This window comes from Grammomys surdaster, unplaced genomic scaffold (genome assembly GCF_004785775.1).
Source record: "Grammomys surdaster isolate TR1022 unplaced genomic scaffold, NIH_TR_1.0 126013, whole genome shotgun sequence".
NCBI lineage: Eukaryota > Metazoa > Chordata > Mammalia > Rodentia > Muridae > Grammomys > Grammomys surdaster.
This window is the reverse complement of record NW_021620828.1, coordinates 4,520,729-4,526,971: the sequence shown is the minus strand read 5'-3', so window position 1 is coordinate 4,526,971 and position 6,243 is coordinate 4,520,729.

Below are 6,243 nucleotides of genomic sequence, written 5' to 3'. Positions count from 1 at the left end.
TATGTAAACTACTGCAAGAAATAATGCTTAAGAAAGCTCAGTAACTGTGTCTGGCTAGTCAATGAATCTAATAAGGAATAAAATTCAAATGACATACTTATGTTTGAAATTCTCAAACAATTAAGTAAGAAAGTAAAATGACATCGTTAATATGTTTTTAGTCCACTTTAACTAAAATAAGGAACTGAGGAGTAAATCTAAAATTATCTAGACAAACACCCCTTATTAATTAAATTACAGAAAGTGCAATATTGGTTTTAACCCTGTCTCCCTTCATGTAGGTCATCGAACTTTGTAAACGTATGTTGAGGATTCTAAAAATATTTGAAGGCCACAGAACAATAATCATCTTTATTTGATAACAGAAATATTTCACAGTGTTGTTTGCCCTTCATTTTTTAAGACCCCCATTCATTCAAAGAAAGAACTAACAGAGAAAAGTTCATATCTGGTCATAAAAGTAGAGGTTACCACCTTCAAAATTTTTGATCCAGATTTGTTCCTGTTTAAAAGAAATTCAGGGACAAACTGGATCAGAGACTGAGGGAAAGACCATCCCATCCAGTGATCAGACCAACTTGTGATCCATCCCATGGGTGGGCACTGAACTCTGACACTATTGCTGATGCCATGTTGCTAGCAGAGAGAGAGAGAGAGAGAGAGAGAGAGAGACAGAGACAGAGACAGAGAGAGAGACAGAGAGAGAGACAGAGAGAGAGACAGAGAGACACAGAGAGAGAGAGAGACAAAGAGAGAGAGACAGACAGAGAGACAGAGATTAAGAGGCTGATGATTAAGAGCTAAAGATTCTATTGACCTTGGTAGTAGAAATAGGGAGCTTTGAGGGTGAGAACAAGAACCTTGTATATAGTTCAACAAAATTGTTTCTGTTAGCTTGTGGCTTTGCTTCCCATGGCACTGTAGTATAAGAAGGCTATGAAAAATACACTCTGGGCTGGTGTGGGATTGAACTGCAGCCCTCCCATTATCTGTCTCTTGCATCTTTTTTCTATCTTCCCTATAATCATCCTCACTCCTCCCTCAGAGGACTGTTAGTCTTCTGATTGGCCAGACCAGTACAGGTAGCACTCAAACAGGGACTCTCTGAGAGTGTGGGGATTAAGTTGTGGACACCACAAAAAACAAGTGCTCAGAAAAGGTAAAGGTGCAGTGAGAATTTCCTGGGAGTAAAATAAGAAAGCTCAGAAAAAGTAAGGAAGCTTATAAAAAGTAAAAGCAAAAAAGAAAAAAAATGGAAATGGAAAAAGCCATATGCTTTTTGTATAAAATATTTCATTAAAATAGAGTAACAGCTATTACATAATTTTCTAGATCTTGTGTATAAGATCTCTCCCTGGTTTCCTGAGGAAGGTACAATACATTTAGCTACATTTAGCAACATGGGAGCCAGATGCAGAGATAGGCTTGGTGGCAGCTAGTAGCAGTCCAGGGGCAGCCACACCCCTGGCTCTGCTGATCTGCATTCACAGCCAGAACATCTACTGAACCCCAGGGGAGTGGAGACTCAGGCAGCGGCAGCAGGATGAAGGTGGATGAGCCATGCAGAACTCCCATTCTTGAGCTCTGCAGCAGACAGCCCTGCAGACATCTTAGCTCTGGCATGAGCAAGCAGTTAGGAATCTTGATTTTCATGCAAGTAACCCCAAATATAAATTATATAAATTAACATATATCATACAAGTCAGAAATTATGTACATTAAAACATGTTTATAAAATGTATGCTTTATTTAAATGTCCTCAGAACATAACCCATCTTAATAACTACATACATATTCACATATATATGTATATATAAACTATCCATATTAAAACTAAATTATATGTTAAATATAAATTATATGAGATGAATATAGATGATACACATTTAATATAAATTATATATACTAACTATGATTTATATACATTAGTATATACATTATGTACAGTAAATAAAATTATATTCATTAAATGTCAATGGAATACTTAAGCAAAAATTATATACATTAAATATAAATTATGTGTTAAAATATAAATTAAATATAAGTTAGATCTATAAAATATGAGCTATAATCTACATAAAATACATAATTTACATGTCCTCAAGCACAGAGAATTATGAAACAAGCCCATGAAATCAGTTGCTTAAAATAAAAAGGGAGAAGTTTTATACTCCTTCACATTTATTTTAAATTTTTTAATATCGGATGCCAAGTGAATCTCTGCTGCTAAGCGTTTATAGCAACCTCCATGTAGTCATAGTTATGCCCAGGTGAAAGGAAAGGATCCACTCACTCATTGGCGTATGACATGATACTGATCTGGTATTAATATGGGGAAGAAAACATGTTTGTGTTTTTCCACAAGATGCTAAAAGAGCTCAGCTAACTCAGTTGGTAGAGCATGAGATTCTTAATCTCAGGGTTGTAGGTTCAAGCCCCACACTGAGCTTAGCAGGACTTAGCTTTATGATTCTTTGTATGACATGTCTATCAACTATTTTTTGAGAGGAATCATCAGAGCTTTACTGATATCAAAACAGAGTTACATAAATTCAAGTTCCAATGTCTTCCCTAACAGAAGCTGGTAAATACAAGTAATAAATGTTGGAGGTGCTAAGAAGGTATTTTAGGTATATAAATGTTGCAGGAGATATTATAAAAGTCGACCACCAGGCTGTAGGCTCTATGTTCCTGAACTAATGGCGGCACTAGCGGGTCACCTGGTGCCAGCTGGGTGTTCTCATCTTGACAGGCTCTCTGGTAGGCCAAAGCTCCAGAGCTCTCCTCAAGACCACACTAGCCCCATGCCATCATCCACCCCAAGATCAGCTCCACAACACCCATCTCCCAGTGAAATTAAAACTCTTAATGCTTATAGTTAACCAGTCAGATTTATATATCATCAAATACTCAAATCCCAGAATGGCCACATAATAATTTCAAAGCCCATTGATGATGGTAAGATTCCAACACAGATTAGACAGTATGTCCCAAATATCCTAACCTTTTCATATCTTTTCTCCCTAAGGCTGGTTAAAGCCATGCTGGTTAAGGTCAGCTTCAATCTTCTGTTCCCTCTCTCTCCCCTCCCTTCCTGCATATGTCTCGCTCTTTCCCTCCCTCCCCCCTTTACTCTGCCTCCCTTTTCCCTGTCCAATCAATCATAGGCCTCCTGACGCATTAATATTTAAAATAGATTGGGCATGGAAATTCCTGCTACATATAAATGCAAGTTGTAGAGATGTAAGAAATGATATTTAAAAAAGGAAGAAATGAGAGATGTTTTATACTCCCCCCACATACTTCTGTTATTTCAAAGTTCAGATTTTTAACATTGATCAATAAAGCTCTGAAACGTTAATGAAACATTGACAGTTTACAATTCAGTTGTAAGCTCAAAATTTTCATTTCCCTTTAGTTGTTTTCTGAATGTAAACTTAAAGATACTTCTCATCATGCTAAAAACATTTCTGTTCAATCTAAATATCTACAGATGTAAACCTATAGCTTTTATAACAGACACCTGTTAACTACTTTTCCTAAAACATAGATTTCAATACAATGTAAATACTATTACACATATTTTATAAATGAAAGTTCACAGAAGCTTCAGAGATTCAAGAGTCCTAAGACTTAGACCCGCCTGTCACAGATAAGTGGACTCCAGATAAGTATGTCACAGATAAGTGGACTCCAGATAAGTATGCCTGCCTTTTCTTTAAAATAGAATTTTCCCTTGCTCTTGGGATTTCTTACCTTCCACAATTACTAGACAATTTTAATTTCTGTTCCGTCTACACTGGTCTCAGCGGATTTTCACCTGGCTGACAGACTCCATCCAGGGATCACCCTGTAGAGCTGCTCAACTCTGGACTTGCTGAAGGCTGATACTAACTAGGTTGGCCAATGTGATTGTTCCCTGTCTTTCATCTGGATTAGCTGATCAGATGCTTTTGATAAATGCCCCATTGCCCAGCCTTTGACTGCCATTTCAGCCTTCCTGGGACACTTTGCAGCATTCTAATGTCAACAGGAAGCAGAAAAAAAAGAGAGATTCAACATCCATTATCTAGCTCTACAGGATAATATGATGCAGGACAGTGGGCAGGGGGTTGGGGGAGGGGAGAACCCTGGATACACTCTAAAAACCACCCCATGTGTCTTGTCAGGTTTTATAATGACTTGTATAACCTTGCTTCATGTGTTGATGATTGATTGGACAAATAAATGGTTCTATGTTAGTAATTATATGAGTCCAGATTCAGCATAACTCACTATGAATATAAGCTAACTAATTATATATCTTGTACAAGATACATTGTACAAGAGATTTCTATTATGATATTTCATCAACCTTCATTTGTTATGCTTCTAGTTTATGTTTCAGAACCTTAATATACAGATAAAGGCTTACAAATGTTAGATAAAATTTAAAAAGCTTTAAATAAACTCAATGATTTGTCTGAGAGATGCTAACCCCAACAGTTTGATGCTGCAAAAGCTGTCTCTAAATGATTAAAACTTTTAAGAGCTTGCCTTCCTAGTCTTAATTGACTCACTTGGCCTTTTCAGTACTTGCCTTGAATACTTATAAGATTATGATTATTACCACTTAAGTTTGCCCTCTGTTCATTTTTAAACATCTATACAGATCTCCATTATATATGGCTCAAAACAGTAACCTAATAGGTTACACCTCCCATTACAGAGACTAGTAGTCAAAGACATATAAGATTCTCTCAAATGTAGATCAACCTAAGACAAGACAGAAATAGAAAGATTCATGTACCAATGTTGGGTAAGGTCCACATTTCTCAAGGGAACACCTAAGATAGACACAGTCTTTCTGCTCCAATAGCTAAGAAACCTTTAACTTGTATTAAATAAAAAGTGGGAGAAGTCTGGAGCCATTTGCCACTTCTATGAAGCAGAAAAAAAGAGAAAGTCTGCCTGTCAGGCAGAGTCAAGAGGCCCTGTTGGCAGATTTCCTGGCCTGCTGAAGCATAAAAATGATAAGAAGTACACTCGAGGCCCAAGACTAAGAGCTAAAGATTCTATTGACTTTGGGAAAGATAATAATAATAATAACAATAACAATAATAATATTTTTAGTTAAAACTAATTTCTTGAATATATTTCAACAAAATTGTTTTTGTTAGCCTGTGGCTTTGCTTCCCATAGTACTTCAGTATAAGAAGCCTATGAGAAATACACTCAGGGCTGGTGTGGTATTGAACTGCAGCCCTCCTATTATCTATCTCTTGCATCTTCTTTCTACCTTTCCTATAATCATCCTAATTCCCCCCTCAGAGGACTGTTCAACTTCATACCAGCCAGCCTGATGCATCCTCTGAGAAACTCTGCCAGCAGCTGACTGAGACAGATGCAGATACTCACAGCCAACCATTGGAGTGAAGACAAGGACACCGATGGAGGGGTTGGGGAAGGATTAAAAGAAATGAAGGGGGTGGAAACTCCATAGGAAAACCAACAGTGTCAACTAACCTGGACCTCTAGGAGCTCCCAGAGACTAAGCAACCAACCAAAGAGGATACATGAGCTGGTCCATGACCCCCAGGACATATGTAGCAGAGGACTGCCTTGCATGGCCTCACTGAAGAGAACGCACCTAATCCTGTAGAGACCTGATGCCCTAGGGAAGGGTAGGGATGGGTAGGAGGATGGCTGAGTAGGGTGGGGGAGAACCACCTCCGAAGTAACAGGAGGAGGTATGGGGTGAAGAACTCTGGAAGGGGGAACCAAGAGGAGGCAACATTTGGAATGTAAATAAATAAAATTAAGAAACAAGAAAAAACGTAGAGGTTACTAATACTGATATGATTTAGTTTGCTGTGACCCGTGCAATTGTCTTGCCAGCAAGAACACACGCGGGCACCAGGATCCTTCTGCAGCAAACCGTTTATTGTGATGAAAGGAGGAAGACCCTGGCCCCGAAAAGGCACCGCTTATATACCCCTGGAGCAGCATGTTCTAAAGGTCCCTGGTTCGATCCCGGGTTTCGGCACCAGCTGTGACCCGCGTGTAATTGTCTCACCAGCAAGAACGCACGCGGGCACCAGGGTCCTTCTGCAGCAACCTTTTATTGCGATGAATGGAGGAAGACCCCGGCCCCGAAAAGGCACCGCTTATATACTCCTGGAGCGGCGTGTTCATATCTGATCGGCTGCTTACTCGTTACTCGCCAAAACGCCCCGGGATGGGCTGTGACTTGGTGCGCGCTCA